We start from the raw sequence: 22,359 nt of genomic DNA, 5'->3' as shown, positions 1-22,359 counted from the left end.
AAGCTCCATCCTGGATGCCTTCTACAGGGAACAGTAATAAGATGGGAATGACCCCGAGAAGAAACCCACCCTGGTAGGGAGGGGCTTTATCATACCTCGAGAGAGCAGAGATGTCTGACTAGAGGGAACTTGAAGGTAAACAATCATCAGCTTCAAATCCAACCATCTGACAGAGAAGAGGGATTAGTCTTGTTCTGCGTGACTCTGGTGGGTGGAACCAGAATCACAAGTTGAAGTTGCAGAAAGGTATATTAGTGCTTTTTTTTTTTTTTTTAAGTTAAAACCCTCTAGTCATTGATCTTCTTGAAGTGGATGGGCGGCTTCTGGAATATAAGAGCCTCTGGCTACTGGGGATGGTGGGCGGACTAGGACATCTTCATTATTCTGAGACAGGGGCTCTCGACCCACCAAGTTCAGAAAAGCGGCAGGAACCATCTCTCCCGGCACGTCCTGGTCCCCTGCCCTCTCCTTGGGCTGCTCTGGGCTGAAGTTAGGCTCACAGTGGCAGCAGGTCCAGCCTTCAGCGTAACCTCAGGACTGTAAGTTCAGTCGCTCCAAGCTAGTGTCCTGGGACTTTCTTGGTAGAACTGTCTACAGTTTGGATAACTTATTTTCTCTCTTTAAAAGGAAAAACTTTAGAAAGGGGGGGAGGTTGTGGGAGACTATTTCCATCTCAGTATTTGTCCCAAAGTTCTGGTGTTTTTCCAGGATTGAAGCATGGTATACACAACACTGTTAAAAATAACCCCTTGATTGAACAGAAGGCGTGGGAGAGAGGGGATAACCAGGCGATTTTGCTAGTGGGTGGGGGTGGGTAAGGAGAGGAAACTTAGACCCAGAGACCCTGGGAAGGGTTGTGTTCGAGAAGGGTTTTGTAGATGCAAGAACCAGGGAAATACTGTCCTCAATGGCTCCTTTCCAGAGAACTGCCCAGTACGTGCTCTGTTTTGGGTGTGCTCTAGTATGTAAACTGGCTGCCAGTTTCAAAGGGTTCTCCCAGGATCGAGTCTGCCATTTTTCGTCCTGATTGCCAGCCTATGGGACAAAGGTCAGGGAATGACGACAAGGAGCAGAAACCAAGAAAGGTTAACAATGTCAAAACCCACAAAGGTCACCGACAGAGAAAGGTCTATTGGATTTAGCTGTTGGGAGATTCTTGTGATTTGTGTGTGAAGGCTTCCAGACATTTCCTTCTATAACTAGACACTTAATGTAAATGGAATGTTCTAATATGGACTGTTCCATAACTTGCTTTTGAAAAATTCAACGGTTAAGTTGTGGGGTACTGTCAGGAAATAAAATCTGACATCATTTTTTATGACTATATATTATTTCATCACATGGACATACTATATTTACTTAATTATCACAGCTAAGAGGCATTTATGTTGTCTCTAATTTTCTGCTACAATGAACATGCTGCAACAAGCATCACATTACACAAACTTGTGTGCACAGATATGATTATTTCCTTATGTTAAACACTGAGAAGAAAAACTGCTGGATCAAATGAAATCCACATTTTAGATTCTATTGCACTTTGTGTGTGTATGTGTGTGTGTGCACGCACTCTGACTCTTGGAGACTTCTGGACTGTAGCCCGCCAGGCTCCTCCGTCCATGGGGATTCTCCAGGCAAGAATACTGGAGTGGGTTGCCATTTCCTCCTCCAGAAGGTCTTCCCGACCCAGGGATCGAACCCATGTCTCTTGCATCTCCTGCATTGGCAGGCGGGTTCTTTCCCACTAGCACCACCTGGGAAGCCCTTATTACACTTTGCTTCCCATAATTTTCGAGAGAAGAAAATATTATTCTCAAGATTTCCTCCAATTTCTCTGGCCATTCTTTCCCATTCTCCTTCATTATGTCTCCTTCCTATTCATCCCTTATAAGTTGATACTGCCCAGAGTGGTATCCTTGGGTTCTCTTCTTCCTCCGAAAATTGTAAGCTCAAATGTCTTCCAGAGCCAAGAAGGTACTGCAAATATGTTAATTGGGCCAGATGTAAGACAAGAAGGGCTAGGTCATGGCAAGTAGAGAGGACAGATTGCCAGTATTCACACTATCTGCAAACACTGTGCTGGCCACATGGCTCCCAGGCGGCACCAGTGGTAAAGAACCCACCTGCCAATGCAGGAGGCATAAGAGATACAGGTTTGAATCTGGGTCAGGAAGAGTCCCTGGAGGTGGGCATGGCAACTCACTTCAGTATTCTTGAATGGAGAATGCCATGGACAGAGGAACCTGGCAGGCTACAGTCCATGGGGTTGCAAAGAATCAGACACGACTGAAGCAACTTAGCACGCATGCACGTGCCAGCCACACAAAGCATGTCAACTTTATCTTGTAAGCTGCAGGTTTGGGACCCAGTCTACACACTTGCCCTGTACAACCTCATCTACAGCCCAAACTCCATCTACATGCTGAGATTCCCATTGCATCATCTCTGGCTCTGACCTCTCCTCCTGGACTCCAGACTCATACATGTAACTGATTACTCGACATCTCTCCTTAAGTGTCCTGGAGGCATCTCATTATGTCCACAATGAGACTTGTGATCTCTGCCCTTTCCTCTTCTCTTAACAAAAGCCAGAATTGTAAAATCAGAAACAACCGCCCGTCTGCTCAGGTTCCCTATCTCAATGAATAGCATTCCAACTTTTCCTGTTTTTGAAGCCAGAACCTTGGGAGTCAGTCCAGATACTTCCCCCTCCCCAACCAGCCACACTCAATTAATCATCAAGTCAATTCAGTAGGCACAATAAGCACTTACTGAGCACCTGATCAGTGCCAGGTGCTAGTTAGGTGCTTGGGTTGGCCACAAAGAGGAATGCTATGCTCCTGTCCTGGAGGGAGAGACTAATTACAATGCCATGATCAGAAGTGGTGGTGTTGGGGGAAAAGTCACACAAGATGTTCTGGGAGAAGAGGAGGGATAGTTTGATCTTATTTCCTAAGTGTTCCTCAAATAGCCACTAATCTCCATCCACATAGCATTGCCTTCAGCATGTACTGCAGCAGTCTCCTAACTCATCTTTACGTTCCCTCCTCCAATCCATCTTCCATATTAGGTTAGAGAAACCTTTCCAAGTAGCAAATTGGATCAAGACATACTCTTATCTCTTGTCTAAAACATGTCAATGATATCCCCACATCATCTCACAGGACAGCATCACAATCCTTTTAGAATGACTTGTAAGGTCTCCCTGGACCCCGCCCTGGATGACATCTTGTCTTTCAGTATTCTAGGACATAACCAAAAGTGAGTGAGTGAAGTCGCTCAGTGGTGTCCGAATCTTTGCGATGCGTGGACGGCAGCCCACCAGGCTGTCCATGGGATTCTCCAGGCAAGAATACTGGAGTGGGTTGCCATTTCCTCCTCCAGGGGATCTTCCTGACCCAGGGATCGAACCCAGGTTTCCCGCATTGCAGGCAGACGCAGGCAGACGCTTTAGCCTCTGAGCCACCAGGAAGCCCAATGCCCCAAACATGTCACATTACTTGCAGTTCTCTGAATATCCTTGGGTAGCTCATGCTCTGAGTTTATGCTGCCCCTCTGTCTAGAACACTTGACCTATTGTTTTTCAATTGCCTAATTCCTAAACAATCTTTAAGACTTGGGTAAAATATCACTTCCTGCAAAAATTCTTCTCAGATCACTTCACCCAAAAAGGATGGCTTCTCCAGGCATTCTGTTACACTCCCTCCCAATGCTGCGGGCTTACACGAGGGGAGGGAAAGAAACTTCCGAGGCATTTTGCCCAGGCTGCTGAAGGGGGGACCGTAACATGTCCTTACCTGGATGTCTCTGAGAACAGGCAGTGCTGAGAAAATAGGGAGGGCTAGTGAGAAAACAGTGAATGATTCCAGAAGAGACCAGGAGACAGGAAAAGGCACAGCTCTTTGGTTCTGGTTGGACATAGCCTTGAGGGGTCCATGAACCTTTTAGGTCCACAGGCCACTTATTTTGAGAAACTACCGACATGATCCATTTCAACTACTGACACTTACAGTACCTACTCTGCCAAATACCAAACAAAAACAAAAAAAGGAAAGAAAATTCTTCAGTGGAATGATGGTGAGTCACCACTCGCCAATGAGAGGATTTTCTATGGCTTTTAAATGCTAGAAGTAAATTATCAGAATGAAGGTCAAGAGGTACCGTGAATAATAGCGGTGAAGAGGAGTGAACCCAGAAGTTAGGGGCAAAAAAGGGCCTCTGACATCTCTAATTTGGTGTCTCTTTTCTGCATATTCACAGCATCCTATATTTTCATCTACCACGGCATCAATGCTATGTTACATTTTGTGCTCATGTCTGACTCTCCCTCGAGACTGCAGCTCTAGGGTAGGGATTATGCATGACTCCGCATTCTTAGGACCCAGTAGGGCATCCAAGATATGAAAATGCTTATAAGATAAGTAACGAGGGAAGGAGTGGGAAGGAAGTTTAGGCAAACAATGAATCAGTGCAATATATATAGATATATAAAATTCTTTCGTTGTATCCGAAACATACTGAAATTGTCAAGGAACGGTCTAAAAACTTATTTGTAAGAATACTGTTCACAGCAATGGTGTTTATAATAGAAAGAAATGGGGGGAGGGGAGAAAAACTAGAAGGACCCTGGTGTTTCACATTTGTATCTGATGATTTGTAGAAGCCTCAAGGTCAGTATTTCCCCAAATGGGCTCAACAGCTGCTCCCAAACCTGCCCTTCCCTTGTGGTCTCTAGTTTAGACAGTAGGGCCACCATCTCCCTCGCTGCCCAAATCAGAATGCGGGGGTCATCTCTATTCTTTCCTGTCACCCTGACTGCAGCCACCTAAGGTCACTTCTCTTCCCGGCATCTCACCAACCCATCCTGTGCTCATCACTGCCTCCCAAGGGGCTCCCTCCTCAGTCCCACCTCCTCTAATCCTTTCCGCCATTCGACATACCGATCTTTCTAGAGCATAGACTTGATACTGTCCCTCCCTCAAAACCTTTGCCGACCTCATAATAAAGGGCAGATTCCTTGGCATGGCATTCAAGGCCTCTTCCCACCAGGACCTGTACCCTGGACAGCCCAGATTACCTGACAATGCATCTCCTTCCTTAGTGTGAGTGCCTTTCCCAGACTCTTTGCCTGGTCAGTTTCTAATTGTCCTCCAACTGTCAGCACAGGGGGCATCTCCTCTAGGAAGCCCTTCCTGCTTGCTTAGTCAGTATAGATGCCCCTCACCTGGGTGTGCACAGCTCCATGGTTCGCTCTGTCCCTGTGGTCACCACAATGTCCTGTCTCTCTCATGCACTGTTTCTTACTGACCACTGTCTCCCAAAGCTCTGCACAAGTCTTGGCAGGGAGAGGGTGCTTAGGGGCTAGGGAAGGGGCAGAATCTGCCTTGGGTCCCCAGGCAGTGAGGCGCTGGGCAAGCAGTCACCAAGGGGAAGGAAGTGTCCAGATGGGGATCTGTAGGGTCTGGTCCTGGCCCCTCAGAAGTGGAAGATGTGGGAGCCTTGCTCCCTGGCCCTGAGGTCGTTCTCTGCCACACTGGAGCCTCTGCACGGGGCTGGGGGATTAAGACCACATGCTGCACAGACAAGTGCAATCCTAGGGGGCAACTTCTCCCGGCCAGTCTTCATTCTTTATCGTCTCTGGATTGCAAAAACAGAAATGGCTCACTCTCGGTCTGAAGCTTTTCGTGACTTGTGTGGAAGACACAGCATCAACAGCCTTTTGTTTGGGCTTGACTTGGGTGAACATGCCAAGAAGACTGGCTCAGAAGTCTTTTCAGATGTCATTTCTATCTCGTTACAACTCTGCTCCATGAGAGCCATTCACAAGCCTGTTTTTCTGAGGCTACAAAGCTGTCAGTCTCTCGGCCCTGCCACAGCCCACAAAGCTATGTGGGATGCTCACCCAAGACAGCCAGTGTTGTAGCCAGAGCTGGGCCAGCACAGGAGGTGGTGGAGAGGGCTCTCCACTGTCTCTTGCCTTTCAACCTGGCTTGAATGTCACCGGAGCCCCGAGGTACAGCTCCACTGTAGGTCCCCCAGATGGTGATCTGGCACCATGCCTGTATTTTCAAACCCAGTTCCCCGGTGTCCAACACAGACACTGAACAAAAAATGCATTAAATAAGTGAACCAACAGACATGAAATTCCCAGTTATTTGCGCTTATTCAGGGAGCCCATCAAGTTCAGTGCTTAGAGGGGATAATTATCTAGAATTTAATATGTCCTTGAATAAATTTATTAGAACTTTCTCACTGCTGATGCTGGTAGTGTGGCTGCTGGAAGGAAGCAAAGAGCACTGGGTTGGGGTGGGGGGCGCGGTGCGCGCGCACATGGCGAAAGAAGGTCAGCAGGACCCCCTCTTCCATCTCGCACTCCAAGCCAAAGCCCGCTGTGACAACCGCGCTCACAGGACAGACAAAGGCGAGGGCATGGGAGCTGTCCCGGTTTGCTCTCAGTTAAGAGCCACACAGGGTACATTAAAGGTGAAAGCTAGAGGACCTAGGAGGGAACTACGTGCAATGTGTGAAGGGTGACAGAGAGACACACAAGGAGGTGTGGGAGCCCCGAGTCGACCTCTGCCCATGTAGGGGATGTAGGGGAAGCCTCGCAGAGGAGGCGCCATCTGTGCTGAAGTTTGACAGGTGGAGAATGTGAGGAGGGACCCCTAGTCGTACACAAGAGACGCCGTGCTCTGTGGCAGGTGAAGTTTGAGCTGCCTGTTGTCATCAAGGTAGTGGTCCTCAAGGCAGAGAATCAGGGGGAGAGCATGCCAGTCTGGGGGGAACCGGGCATGCACAGGCAAAGGTATAAAAGACTATGGTTTGTAGGGCAGGGCTCCCCAGGCGTTAGGGCGCCAGCCAGCATCAGTTCCCGGGTGTTCTGATAACTCCGTCAGGGGTTCAGAAGACTTTTTCTTTTTTCCCCTTTCTTTCCTTTCCTTTTTTTTTTTTTTCTTCACTAAATTACAGGTTATCAGTTGCATCCTGTGTGGCTGAGATTGCCAAAAACCACACTTCCTGATATGCGGAGGCATTTCTGTATCAACAGATGCCAATCACCTGCATTTGTATGCACAGTCTGGACAAGTCCAGACAGCTCCCAGCCAAGACACGCCACCAGAAGGTCCTGATAGGAGTGGTGGGGCAGTCAAGTGTGAGGACAGAACGCAACAGTCTTTGCCACTGCTGCCCACTCACCGATGGCCAGCACCAGGCCACACATCGCGTGGCCTTCTCCTGACTGCCCACAAGGTAGGGGATGTTATTCCCACTTGACAGGTGAGGAAGTTGAAGCTGGGCAGGCCTAGAGGACCTTGTCCAAGGTCCCACGGCTAGGTAAGTGGCAAAGCTGGGACTCAAACCTGAGTTCGTTTGCCTCCAAGACCCAGGCTCTTTTCATTTGCCCCAACTGAGGAAGGCGAGCCCTGGCCTCATTTGGTCTTTGCTAAGAGAGTGGGAATGAGATGCTGTGGTCCCAGCATGGGTACTACTGGCAAGGCCCCAAACTCAAGGCATCACTGACCTGGGGGGAAGTCAGGCGGCAAACGTGCCCTTCTCTACTTTGGCAGCACAGTGTGGTTGGACTACTTCTGCCACAGCTACAAATTTCTCTACTTCTTGAAATTCAGGAAAACCCTCAGAAAAGGACTGGAAGGTAGCCAGTAATTAGGCCTAATCACAGTCTGGGAAGGAAATGAGCAAGCTCCAGTTTTAGAGGGAACATGGTGGCTTTAGCCCTGTAGCCCATGTCCCTGCCCCGCCCCCTCTGCATCCAGCTACCAAGCCCTGCCTGCAAGGGGCTCATAACTGACAAGGACAAGACCTGCAGCTCACGGCAGAGGTCGCCCTGGGGATCCAGAGGCGGGGCCGAGGATGCCTGGTCCTTACTTTCTCTCCCTTCGGCAAATGCTCCTCCAGGTCACCCCTGCACCCCTACCCTCTATGAAGCTGTGTCTGTGTGGACAGACACCTCACCCGCCTGTAGCCCCTGAACCCTTTGTTTCCTCCCTATAATCTCCTTGAGGGTCAGTGGCTTTGTTGAGCCTGCTGGAGACCGGGCTGGGTCAAGGGCCCAGGTCTCCTAGCTGAACTGTCTTTCCCCACAGCCTTGAGAGCTGGGGCGTGGTCTGCTGAGCACTGCCTGCTGCCCCGGGCACTGCTCTCCATCCTGCCTCAGGAAGAATGGGCTACACCAGAGTCAGCTGCTGACCACATCTTTATAAAAGGTCACTGCCCCCAAGGCCTTCCTTCCCTACATGGGCTCACCAAGCCTAATCAAACCAGCGATCACTCTCACTGCATTCTCCCTGGGGGTGGGGGCGGTGGAGTGGAGACAAGCCCGCTGTTGGGGAGGGGACCTGTGCAGGCAGCAGCCTCTAAGAAAGAAAAGAAAGGCATGGTTGTCCAGGCGGCCACTTAACAGAAGGTTCAAAAGGTCCTAGGGGCAAGCTGAATCAAGTCCTGCCTGAATCCCTGTTGCTGGTCCTGGGGGCTTGCAGGAGGGTGGTGGGGGAGATGGGGAATGAAGCAGAGACAGCCTTTTACCTGGCCAGAACCCCACAGATGACACTGTCCCTGGACACATGGGACCACGGGTAGTGGGGATGATAGGCAGAGAACCATCCCTCATCCGGCCCCAGAGAGCTGGTTTCTGAGCCCAGGCCTCCTGCACCTGCCTCACCCCATTTGGGGGTCTCACTCCATTTGGCGGTGTGCTTCCTGGGGCAAGCTCTGCAGCTGGCCCCTGGCCCAGACACTCTCGAGGGGCTGAGCAACAGAGTCCAAGGTGTTCTTTTGTGTTTTGCAACCATCTGTTTTCAAGTTGTGTTGCTGCAGGAAACTTCCCTGTACCAAGCTCTGGGAACGTGGAGAGGGAGGATGGGACTGTCCCATGAGAGGCACAGAGATGTCAGGAGGTCAGCTGTCAACAGGCCGGCTGGGTGCGATGCTGTCAGCAAACAGGCTTGTGTTTCCCCCACGAGGGTCTCCCATGAGTAGAGACCAGGTTATCCAGGCCTCTCTGTGTAGCCCTGGACAGTCTCGTCCACCTTCCCTCTGAGCTGTGTATATGGATTATCTCCTTCTTTCTCTCCCAGCCCAGCCCTGAGTGGTTCACAGAACCCAGGCTTCTGGGTGGGGTCCTGGCTTCCCTCTGGCTACTTCAGGGGCCTCCGCCTGGGTTCCATGCAAGGCACAGGGGCAGAAAGCTCACATGACAGGAGGCAGGCATCAACTGGAGTCTTCCTTCTACCTGGGAGAGGGGAGGCTTCAGTCCTGCTTCTCCTCTCCAGCACTAGCTATGAGGGGAGGCCAGTCACCGTGGGGGTGCAGATGGAGTCAGGAGAGCCACAAGATGCTGAAACCACTGGCCTGCAGGGCAGTGCGTCTCCGCAGGGCAGAGCGTCTCTGTCCGCCCCGCCCAGGACTTGTGTGGGTGGAGCTCAGACTCGGGCCCTCCTCCCGCTGAGTAGCCAGTGTCTGTTCGGGCTGCTCCAGTCCTGGAGCCTAGCACAGTGAGCGCGCCTCTGGGGTGAAGGGCCAGGATCACGTTCTCCGCTTTCACCCGCTTTTGCTCCTCACAGGCAGCAGAGCTCCCCACGTGGGGATCTTGTACCTGAACCAAGAAAAGCAAAGCTTCTAATCCTGACAAGATCAATCTCCAAATACCACAGGAATGCAGCTTGCTCTCACCAGGCGCTGCACTTCTAAGCACTTCTAGGCTTCCTGCTCTCGGGCAGAGCCTGCAGCTGGGGTTGCAAGGGGAGAAGCTGCTCCCACCAGTGTGTCTGACTTGCTCCTGAAGCCCTATCTTCCCGGGGATAGCCCAGGCATCCCCTGCCCCAGGAATCCTCTGGGTCAAACTCTCATCGCCCCTCCCTGCTTAGGGGCCTCCTCAGTGCCTTCACTCAGGACTCGCTGTCCTCACCTCTCTCAGAGCACATATACCTGGATGTGTGCGTCCAGGTGCTGCTTCCCTTAATCCCGAGGTCAGAGGAAGAAAGGGAGGTCTGGAGAGATTATGCCAACCAGTCCTATTCACTTTCAAAGCCTGTGCTCTTATCACTATAGTCCATGCTTCTCAAACTACCTGGGAAGAAGGACCAGTTTTTTGTTTGTTTTTTAAATTTTTATTGGAGTACAGTTGTGGGTATTTGCATATGTATAGCTGATTCACTTTGTTGTGCTGCATTTCAAATTTCAATTCTGTCACAGAGAGTAATCCTTTTATAAAATATAATAAAAATGAATCACTATAAAAATTAAAACACATATAAAATATAAGAAGCCCCATTTTTAAATTGCTAGATGACAAATGACAAAAACTTACTCTAATTGCTACAGACCTTTCTAACACTGTATTTTCAATTTCTCAAAAGTCTTGTTGTAGACCAGTTCACACACTTCTTATTTCACAGCACTTAATAGGCTCCCTACTGACAGATGCCTGCTGGGGCATTCTGCCAAGGACTCTTGGTTTGAGAGAGGATGAGACCTAGCTCCTCAGGTCCTGAACTAGGGCAGGAGAAAAGACACATTCTGATAACATCAGGAGGGGTGAGCAGACAGAGGCCTAGCGCTTCATCTGTGACGTATGAGTTTATTACCAGAAAAAAATCTTACCGGGTGAGCCTGCAGCATTTACCTGTACAAGAAGTATATAGGTCCTTAGTCATCTAGAGAAAGAGACTTCTCCAAAGAAAACAACTCTGGCCATGTACTACAGATCCACCTATAAAGATTGGAAGATAGAGCAAAGAGGAAGGAGATGAGGGTGTAGCTACAGGGCATGAGTTCCTGGAAAGGTCGGGAAGCAGGGGTAGGTTTGAGACCAGAAGTGGAGCTACTTTAGTTTATTTTTTAATTAAAAAAATTTTTTTCCCCTTTTTAGCCATGTGGCTTATGGGATCTTGGTTCCCCAACCAGGGATTGAACCCCTGACCTCAGCGGTGGAAGCATGGAGTCCTCACCACTGGACCCGCAGGCAATTCCTAGAAGTGGAGTTACTTTAAAAGCAGATCATGGATTGGTTCCCAGAGGAGATCAGAACAAATGTCACTTAGGAACACATGGGAAAAAAAAATGACGGCAGAGAAACCAACAGGACACAGATGGTAGTTCCTTCAGCTACAAGCTGGAGTCCAGGTCAAGGACAGGCATGTAGTCTGTCCAGCTTAGGCGGGACTGTCAGCCCTTGAATACACCACAGAGAAGCTTTAGTTACTAAGCACTCTGCTCATTCCAGAAAGGCCCAGCATCCAAGGATTTCACTGCAGAAGTACCTACTGAAGATACTTACATTCTGCAATCGAAAGGCATCTGTAATCCCCTATAGGTTCATGGTTCAGAGCTGTAACTCAGGACACAAGGTGGAACTGATGGGTTTGGTTCCTGGCTCTGTGTTGTTGTGACCTTGGGGAGATTATAGTTTTTTCATCTGTAAAGTGGGCATAGCAACATTTACTCCACAGGGCTACCGAAAAGATTAAATAGGCAATGAACATACAATATTTAGTACAGTGGCTGGAGAAAGCTGTGGATGCCATAAACCTGTGATAGTTTACACACACGGGCTGTCTGTGGCTGCCAATGGAGTGTAAGCCATCAAGAGGAGAGATTTTAAGTGTCTTACATAATGCTGAAGCTTCTGGCACCTAGGAGAGTACCTGGTGCTTAGGAGCTGCTCGATAAAGATTTGTTGAATGAATGATGTGGTAGTTATTATCATTAGGTTTACTATAGGACGGGCTTCCCTAGTCGCTCAGCTATAATGAATCTGCCTGCCAATGCAGGAGACATGGGTTCAATCCCTGGGTCGGGAAGATCCCCTGGAGAAGAAATGGCAACCCACTCCAGTATTCTTGCCTGGGAAATCCCATGGACAGAGGAGTCTAATGGACTACAGTCCATGGAGGTCACAAAAGAGTCAGACACTACTTAGCAATTAAACAACAACTACTTAGGATAATGGAGTTAACATGGCAGCTTCTTAAGGGATGAGAAAAATGTAAGTATGATTAAATAGTGATATGAACGAGTCAGGAAAGAGAATGAAGATCCAGGTTTCCAAAGAGAGGTTGGGGAATCAGTGCTCAGGGGAAGGGCCTGACTTCTCTACAGAGTAGACCTGTCAGGACTCGATGACTAACCGGATATCTGATTTAGAACGGAAGGAGAAAGAATCACACCCAGATTTCTCATTCAGGTGACAGAGCGAAATAGGCAACATTGGCTGATTAGAATGATTGAAAATTCGGTGAGTTGGATACATTGACTTTGAGATGCTCAAGAGTCATCCAAGTGGAGCTGTTCAGTAGGAAGCTGGATATTTGGGTCTAGAGATCAGAAGAGATCTGAGGTCCTAACAGATTTGAGAGTCACCAGCACATATCTGTAGCTGAAGCTAACATATAGTGAGAAGAGAAGAAAAAGGACCATGGTTGAAGCCTAGCAGACATCAACGTTCTTTTTTTTTTAACATCAACATTTCAGGGTGGGTACAGGAAAAAGAGACTGCTTGTAAAAGAGACTGAGAAGGAATAATAGAGAAATAGGAGAATGAGAAGGGAGTTTGGACAAGCATTAATGAAAAGAGGGTTACAAAATGTTCAAAATAGAGAAAGAGATCAATACTGCCAAATGTTTCAGAGAGGTCAAAAAACAGAGGTCCGCCCGTTGGCTGTGTCAGTTAGTCCTTCTGGGCGATCTGGACAAGAGCATTTCAGGGAGGGGTGGTGGGAATGGAAGTGAGAGTACAGAAATTAAGAAGAAGGGGGCATGAGGAAGCAGAGAGAGCAAGAGTAACAAGTCTCTTTGCACACTCCTGGGCAGGGGAGTGGGGGAACACTCAACTTGCTCTCAGGCTAGGACAATGAATCTGTGGAAGCGGATGGTGCTCTATTCTCCTCTGTAATTTATGGCACAGGACAGAGCTTTACAAGGGTGCCTTTCCCATCTTTCCACACCTCCCTGGTGTTTAAGTGATAAAAGTCCCAGAAACCATGAAGGACAGAGAGGGAGGGGCTTTGGAATGTGGGGATACAAGATACCCAGTCACCCTGGCCAGAAGACTATAAAGTTTCAAATCCCCCAGGGCAGTGCAGTGGGCCTCCTGCACCTTCTCATGCACGATTCCCCAAATAGACAGCTGGGACTCTGTCATTCCTCCCGATTTCCTGACTCAGAGATCTCAGCAAGGTTTCACAGGCGGCTTTGCACTCTGGGGAACTTGGTCAGCTTGGATGACAGCAATGATTCCTTAGTAGTATGAGGATCACAGACACACACAGTTACAGACACACACTATGTACCCTGGCCTTCCCAAGGCAACAAACATCTCAAGAGAAGTGAGGTTTTCCTCTGTAGAGCTGGGCAAGAGGGCAGTTCCCACACCAATGCCTCTAGAGCCCCCACGGGGCATCTGGTAGACCTCTGTGATCTGGCCCCCAGCCACCCTGTCCATAAGACAGCAGCAGCAAGGGGCAGTAGAAGGTGGCAGTTGAGCATGTAAGCTCTGAGGTCAGAGTTCTCAGATTCAAAACATCCTATCCATGTGACCTCAGGCCAATTGCTTGACTTCTTTATGCCTCCATTTCCTCAGGGCTAAAAGTGTATCAATAACTGTTCTATTTCAGAGGACTGTTGGGAAGACTGTGCTTGTCTGCCTCTTTGCAACCCTATGGACTGTAGCCCACCAAGCTCCTCTGTCCATGGGACCTTCCAGGCAGAAATACTGGAGTGGGTGGCCATTTCCTACTCTAGGGGATCTTCCCAACCCAGGGATCGAACCCACGTCTATTGCACCTCCTGCACTGGCAGGCAGATTCTTAAACAGAACGAATAGGAGAAGGTCTCAGCAGAGGATCTGGGAAGTCAATATTGATACACCAGTAGGTGTTGGCTGTCAGCGTCGCTGCTGTGCTTGGGCACAGCCTGGGTCTGGATTCTGCTCTCTCCTCGCCTATGGCTGCATGCTTGCACCTGATGCTGAGTGGATCTGCTGGTGACCATCAGAAAGACATGATACTCACTCTTTCACCAAAGCACTTTTAAAAAGCCTCTTGTACGTTTATAGCAAAGCACTGCTAGGAAAATGGGGCGCGTCCATTAAGATTTTATGAATTAGGGACTCCCTTGGCGGTCCAGCGGCTAAGACTCGTGCTCCCAATGCAAGGGGCCTGGGTTCGATCCTGGTCGGGGAACTAGAGCCCACATGCCGCAACTAAGATTTCGCATGCCACAGCTAAGGACCCCGCATGCTGCAACGGAGGCACCTGCCCAGCCAGACAAATAAAGAAGTAAAAATATTTGTAAAACGGTTTTATGAGTTATACATATTTTTTAAACCTACATTTTAAATGTATACCATGACCTATTCTGGGATCTTTATTTCTTACTGAAAAAAACTAACCTGATTTAACGAAAGTCACTGAAAAAACAGAATTCAATTAATGTCTAATATTAAATTTTGTTGGAAGGATCTAACATTCATAGCCCCAAGATACATCATCTCATTTCATCCTCTTGACTAATGAGTTATGTGATGCTCTGACTTTTCCAAGATCATGCACAGCCTATTAAGTGAGAAGGCTGTGGGAACTCTGGGTCTCCACATCTCATCTCTTTCTAATCTAGCACACATTGGTGTGTGTGTTACTCACTCAGTTGTGTCAGACTCTTTGTGACAGACTCATGGACTGCAGCCCACCAGGTTCCTCTGTCCATGGAATTCTTTAGGCAAGAATACTGGAGTGGGTTGCCATTCCCTTTTTCAGGGGATCTTCCTGACCCAGGGATCGAACTTGGATCTCCTGCATTGCATGCAAATTTGTTACCATCTGAGCCACCAAGGAATCATCAGTGGTAAAGCTACTATTTAAAAGCCAATGAGCCATTCTAAATAAAGTAACTTGAATAAAGCAAGTGTGTTTTCTGGGTATATTTTGAGTGGGAACATCAGAAGACCTGGACTATTTTCAAGATTATTAATAAGATTAGGATTATACGGTGCTCTCCAATAGGAACTCCTCTTATAAGTGTTCTTGGATACCTAGTATGGCACTAGGCACATGGGCTTTCAGCAAGTATATAACAACTGATATCCAAAGACATGTCAAAATAGTTATTTTTCTTTGGTAACTCTCTCCACTGAAACAGTGTTTTATCCACATTTCTCACACCCTCAGACTCTTAGTCTCCCAAGGGCAGAGATCCATATCCATTCATGTAACAAGCATTAAGCACCTACTAAGTGCTAACGGGTCTGCTAAGTACTAGCAGCCATGACGGAGAAGGAAATGGCAACCCACTCCAGTGATCTTGCCTGGAGAATCCCAGGGATGGGGAGCCTGGTGGGTGGCCGTCTATGGGGACACACGGAGTTGAACACGACTGAAGCGACTTAGCAGTAGCAGCAGCAGCCATGAACAAGACCATATTTCTGTGCTAAGGGGCGCACAGCCTATGACGGGAGAAGAAAGAGCAATACACGGTTATAAGTGCAGTGACAGAGCAATGTGTGCATCAGTGCAGTGGGATGGGTCGAGGAAAGACTAACAGTGTGTTCATGGGCGGAGGTCAGGGAAGACTTTCCCTTCCATGAGACCAATAGATGAAAAGCCCTAATCCACTGTACAGAGTTGAGTAGGTGCTCAATAAATTTGAGTTCCTTTGGATCGCATGGCCTCTCCTCCCCATCTCTCTCACCAGAGGACAATGTATCCAGGCAGGCAAGTTTTGAGGAGGAAAGGAGGCAGGTGCAAGAGTGAGCGGGCTGGCTTCCCAGAGAAGCAGGATTCTGCATCCTGGACAGGCCAGAGAATCAGCATCCCCTCCATTACCACTGCCTGCTCCCCAGTCTTTGCTCAGGTGTAAGAGGCAGTGACTGGCTGGGCTCAAGGAGGCCTGAGGCTTAGGAACAGAGTGAGAATACGCTTCATATAGCACTTGGTAACAAAACAGAGAGAGAGAGAGATTTAAGTTGGTTTTTATTAGGTGGAGTCAAAACTAACATGTCAAAAGAGCTGTATCAAAACCTCTTGTGTCAAAATATTGTTGCTACAAATTTCAAATTCCTGAATTTACTTAGAACTTTTTAGTCAAAATATCAAAAAACACTAGTTACCCAAAAGGAAAATAATTAAACAAACCCAGACCCTGACACCAAGAATCACGCCTAACACCAAAACAAAACAACAAAAATCTCAAATGGATTATTAATTCAAATACAAATAATAAAGCTATACAAGTATTGGATGAAGACAAAGACAACTCTATAAAATACTACGTGTAGATATAAATTCAAGAACTGCTACAGAGGACAGCTTGTCAATAACTTTCAAAATTATAAATTCATTGTTTGTATTGACAAAAGCACTGTGGAAATAAATCAGGCAGGTGGAAATGCCTTGCAACGCACAAGGCACTGGGTCAGGTCTTCAGACAGGTACTGCATTAGTAATGGGGATAAATTAGCCCTAGACAAAGGGTTACTCAACACCTGCAGCAACAACATTAAAAGCAAGTCTCAAAGGGATACAACTGATTCCAAGTAATTTAACAACACACCCAAGCAAAACTAGAACTATTTAAGAGAATACAAAAAAATCTTGCACATAAAAACATAAATTTCACATTGTTTTAAATCTAATAAAAAAAAAAACTACCAGTCAGGCATATGAAGAATTAGAAAAATATAGGTTATTATCAGGAGAAAAATCAAACAAGAGAAACCACCCCAGAAATGATAGAGATGATGAAATTACCAACAGAAGACCGCATGAACATAATAAAGAATGAAGTGCAAGATATAAAAAGACCTTAATAGAACCACAGGGATTAAAAACACAGTATCTGACATGAAAACACACCAGATGGGATTAACAGCTGATTAGACACCACAAAACAAATATCAGTGGATGTGAAAACACAGAAATATCAACTATCCAAAATGAAGCACAAAGAGAAGTAAGAAAAAATTGGGGGGGGGGAAACCCCACCAATGCAATAGCATCAAACAAACCAGTTGGACCAATGGCTTAACATACATGTAATTGGAATTCTGGGAAGGGTGATGAACAGAAAACATATTTGAAAAAATAAGGGAAAAAAGCATCCAAATTTGATTAAAAGTAAATACAAACCCACAGATTCACTGAGCTAGATAAATGCAAGTCAAGAATAATGTAAAGAAAACTACAACAAAGTACATCATATCAAATTGCTGAGAACAAGTGATAAGGAATAAAATCTCAAAAAAGTAGCCAGAGGAAAAGAGAAACATTATATACAAAGCAAAAAAAAGGTAACAATGACAGAAGACAAAGAAACTATACAAATCAAAAGAAAATGAAGTTATATCTTTAAGGTAATATGTGTGTGTGTTTGTGAAATTGTCAACCTAGAATTGTTATACACAGTCAAAAACAGCTTTTTGAAGCTGAAGGTAAAATAAAGACTTGATCAGAGAAACCAAAGTTGATCGATTTCACTGCCATTAGATTTTGCTCCTAAGTAATGTTAAAAGACATTCTTCAAGCAAAAGAAAAAGAATAAATAGAAATATGCATCTACCCAAAGGAAAAAGTAAATTCAATTCAGTTGTTCAGTCGTGTCTGACTCTTTGCGACCCCATGGACGGCAGCATGCCAGGCTTCCCTGTCCATTACCAATTCCTGGAGCTTGCTCAAACTCATGTCCATGGAGTCGGTGATACCATCCAACCATCTCATCCTCTGACATCCCCTTCTCCTCCTGCCTTCAACCTTACCCATCAGGGTCTTTTCCAATGAGTCAGTTTTTTGCATCAGATGGCCGAAGTACTGGAGCTTAAGCTTCAGCATCAATCCTTCCAATGACTATTCAGGACTGATTTCCTTAAGAATTGACTGGTTTGATCTCCTTGCTAACCAAGGGACTCTCAAGAGCCTTCTCCAACACCACAGTTCAAAAACATCAATTCTTTGTCACTCAGCTTTCCTCACAGTCCAACTCTCACATCCATATATGACTACTGGAAAAACCATAGCTTTGACTAGACGGACCTTTGTTGGCAAAGTGATGTCTGTGCCTTTTAATATGCTCTCTAGTTTTGTCATAGCTTTTCTTCTAAGGAGCAAGCATCTTTTAATTTCATGGCTGCAGTCACTCTCTGCGGTAATTTTGGACCCCAAGAAAATAGTCTCTCACTGTTTCCACTGTTACCCCATTTATTTGCCATGAAGTGATGGTACCAAACGTCATGATCTTCCTTTTTTGAATGCTGCGTTTTAATCCAGCGTTTTCACTCTCCTCTTTTACTTTCATCAAGAGGCTTTTTAGTTCTTCACTTTCTGCCATAAGGGTGGTGTCATCTGCATATCTGAGGTTATTGATATTTCTCCTGGCAATCTTGATTCCAGCTTGTGCTTCATCCAGCCCAGCATTTCACATGATGTTCTCTGAATATAAGTTACATATGCAGGGTGACAATATACAGCCTTGATATACTCTTCTCCCAATTTGGAACCAGTCCGTCGTTCCATGTGGGTTCTAACTGTTGCTTCCTGACCTGCATACAGATTTCTCAGGAGGCAAGTCAGGTGGTCTGATATTCCCATCTCTTTCAGAATTTTCCACAGTTTATTGTGATCCACACAGTGCAAAGGCTTTGGCATAGTCAATAAAGCAGAAATAGACCTTTTTCTGGAACTCTCTTGCTTTTTTGATGATCCAATAGATCTTGGCAACTTGATCTCTAGCTCCTCTGCCTTTCCTAAATCCGGCTTGAACATCTGGAAGTTCATGGTTCACGTACTACTGAAGCCTCACTTGGAGAAATTTGAGCTCTACTTTACTAGTGTGTGAGATGAGTGCCATTGTGGAGTAGTTTGAACATTCTTTGGCATTGCCTTTCTTTGGGATTGGAATGAAAACTGACCTTTTCCAGTCCTCTGGCCACTGCTGAGGTTTCAAAATTTGCTGGCATATTGAGTGCAGCACTTTCACAGCATCATCTTTCAGGATTTGAAATAGCTCAACTGGAATTCCATCACCTCCACTAACTTTGTTTGTAGTGATGCTTCCTAAGGCCCATTTGACTTTGCATTCCAGAAGGTCTGGCTCTAGGTGAGTGATCACACCATCATGATTTTCTGGGTTGTGAAGATCTTTTCTGTACATTTCTTCTGTGTATTCTTGCCACCTCTTCTTAATATCTTCTGCTTCTGTTAGGTCATACCATTTCTTTCCTTTTTGGTGCCCATCTTTGCATGAAATGTTCCCTTGGTATCTCTAATTTTCTTGAAGAGATCTCTAGTCTTTCCCATTCTGTTCTTTTCCTCTTATTTCTTTGCATTGATCGCTGAAGAAGGCTTTCTTATCTCTTCTTGCTATTCTTTGGAACTCTGCATTCAGATGCTTATATCTTTCCTTTTCTCCAGAGTTCTTTAGGCACTCTGTCTATCAGATCTAATCTATTCATCACTTCCACTGTATAATCATAGGGGATTTGATTTAGGTCATACCTGAATGGTCTAGTGGTTTCCCCTACTTTCTTCAACTCAAGTCTGAATTTGCAATAAGGAGTTCATGATCTGAGCCACAGTCAGCTCCGGGTCTTGTTTTTTCCTGACTGTATAGAACTTCTCCATCTTTGGCTGCAAAGAATATAATCACTCTGATTTCAGTATTGACCATCTGGTGATGTCCATGTGTAGAGTCTTCTCTTGTGTTGTTGGAAGAGGGTGTTTGCTATGACCAGTGTGTTCTCTTGGCAAAGCTCTGTTAGCCTTTGCCCTGCTTCATTCTATACTCCAAGGCCAAACTTGCCCATTAATCCACGTATCTCTTGACTTCCTACTTTTGCATTCTAATCCCCTATGATGAAAAGGAATCTTTTTTGGGTGTTAGTTTTAGAAGGTCTTGTAGGTCTTCATAGAACAGTTCAATTTCAGCTTCTTCAGCATTTGCGCTTGGGGCATAGACTTGGTTTACTGTGATATTGAATGGTTTGCCTTGGAAACAAACAGAGATCATACTGTCATTTTTGAGACTGCACCCAAGTACTGCATTTTGGACTCTTTTGTTGACTATGAGGGCTACTCCATTTCTTCTAAGGGATTCTTGCCCACAGTAGTAGATACAATGGTCATCTGAATTAAATTCACCCATTCCAGTCCAGTTTAGTTCACTGATTCCTAAAATGTTGATGTTCACTCTTGCCATCTCCTGCTTGACTATGTTCAATTTACCTTGACTCATGGACCTAACATTTTATGTTTCTATGCAATATTGTTCTTTACAGCATCAGACTTGGAGATACTTTTCCACTCTTCTTGAGTAGCATATTGGGCACCTACCAACCTGGGAAATTCATCTTTCAGTGTCATATCTTTGTGCCTTTTCATACTGTTTATGGAGTTCTCCAGGTAAGAACACTGAAGTGGTTTGCCATTCCCTTCTCCAATGGACTACACTTTGTCAGAACTCTCCACCATGACCCATCCATCTTGAGTGGCCCTACATGGCATGGCTCATAGTTTCATTGAATAGGACAAGGCTCAGTAGATCCATGTGCTCAGTTTGGTTAGTTTCCCGTGATTGTGGTTTTCGTTCTGTCTGCCCTCTGAAATGGGTGAGGATAAGAGGCTTGTGGAAGCTTCCTGATGCAAGGGACTGGCTGCGGGGGAATCTGGGTCTTGCTCTGATGTGCTAAGTCACTTCAGGCATGTCCGACTCTTTGCGATCCTATGGACTGTAGCCCGCCAGACTCCTCTGTCCATGGGATTCTCCAGGCAAGAATAATGGAGTGGGTTGCCATGCCCTCTTCCAGGGGATCTTCCCGACTCAGGGATTGAACCCTTGTCTCTTATATCTCCTGCATTGACAGGTGGGTTCTTTACCACTAGCACCACCTGGGAAGCCCAGCTCTGGTAGGCAGGGCCATACTCAATAAATCTTTAATCCAATTTTCTGTTGATGGATGGAGCTGTGTTCCCTCCCTGTAGTTCCTTCCCTGAGGCCAAATTATGGTAGGGGTAATGGCTACCTCCTTCAAAAGGACTTATGCCAGCACACCCCGAGGCTCTCAGGCCTGTTGTATTCAGTGCCCCTAGCCCCATGGCAGGCCACTGTCAACCCATGCCCTTCGCCAGAGACTCCTGGACGCTCACAGGAAGTCTGACTCAATATCATTAGTCATTAGTAAAATACAAATTAAAATCATAGTGAGATACTGCTCTCAACCTACTAGGACAGCTAAAATAAAAAAGATTGATATTAGGGATGTAAAGCAATTAAAATCCTCATACTTTGCTGGCAGGAAAGCAAAAGAATATAGTCACTTCAGAAAACAGTTTGACAAATTCTTACAAAGTGAAGCATACATCCTCTATACAAATGTTTATACTGGCTTTATTTATAATAGCTAAAAACTGGAATTAACCCAAATACCTTTTGACTGCTGAATAGATAAACAACATAAAACGTTATGCCCGTATAATGAAATACTATTCAGCAACAAAAAGGAACAAACAATTGCTACACATATGCTTGAATCTCAAATGCATTATACCAAACAAAAGAGGCAGACTCAAAAGGCTACTTTATGATCCATTTATATGACATTCTGCAAATACTACAGCGACAGTTGTTGTTGAGGCCTGAGAGTCAAGGAGGGGGTTAACTGCAAAGAAGCATGAAGGAATATTCGGAGGTGATGATGGAAATATTCTATTGATTGTTATGGTAGTTGCACAAAGGTGTTCTCAAAACCCATACAACTGTACTAGTAAGCAATTTTCACTGTATATAAATTAAACTTCAGTGAATTTTTAATAAAATTGTGATACCTCCAAACAATTATATATTATGCAATCATTTAAAATATAAGATGAATCCATATATGCTGATAATAGGATAATTTCTAAGATATACTGTTAGGCATAAAAAGCAAGACATAGGACAATAAATACAGTCTGTTCCTTTTTATGGTATATTGGCTGTCTCCAGGGTCTGGAGTGGAAGTATATACCCTTTTGTACTGTTGAGTTCTTAGCCCCATGTGCTTGTATTACTTTCAGTTAATAAAATCCACATACATTTCAAGGAAAACTCACAGGTGTCTGGCCCAGGGGCCTGAGCCATGTAGGTCCAAGAAAACCCATGTAAGAATATAAAATATACTGCCAGACCCTGAAAAAGTGCTCAGTAAATAGCTGGGAGAAGCAAAATACTGGAAGGCAGAGCCTGGACAAAGATCTCTATCTGAACACCAGATATTCAGTCAGCAGAGCCCCCATTTTATACAAGGAGCTAAGCTTGAATGGCTTACGTTAGGAGAGAAAGGGACCATAATATCCAAGTATCTTGGATCTGCTGTTGGGC

General features: G+C 45.9%; 1 protein-coding gene across 5 annotated transcripts in view; it reads right to left on the bottom strand.

Annotated features, from left to right (window-relative positions):
• ST3GAL3 (ST3 beta-galactoside alpha-2,3-sialyltransferase 3) overlaps positions 1 to 22,359 on the bottom strand; it is a 226,739-nt gene that overhangs the window by 50,984 nt on the left and 153,396 nt on the right. The window lies entirely within an intron of this gene.

This window comes from Capra hircus, chromosome 3 (assembly GCF_001704415.2).
Source record: "Capra hircus breed San Clemente chromosome 3, ASM170441v1, whole genome shotgun sequence".
In the NCBI taxonomy this organism is placed as follows: Eukaryota; Metazoa; Chordata; class Mammalia; order Artiodactyla; family Bovidae; genus Capra; species Capra hircus.
Note: the sequence above shows the minus strand (reverse complement) of the source record. Positions and strands in the feature narration are given on the sequence as shown.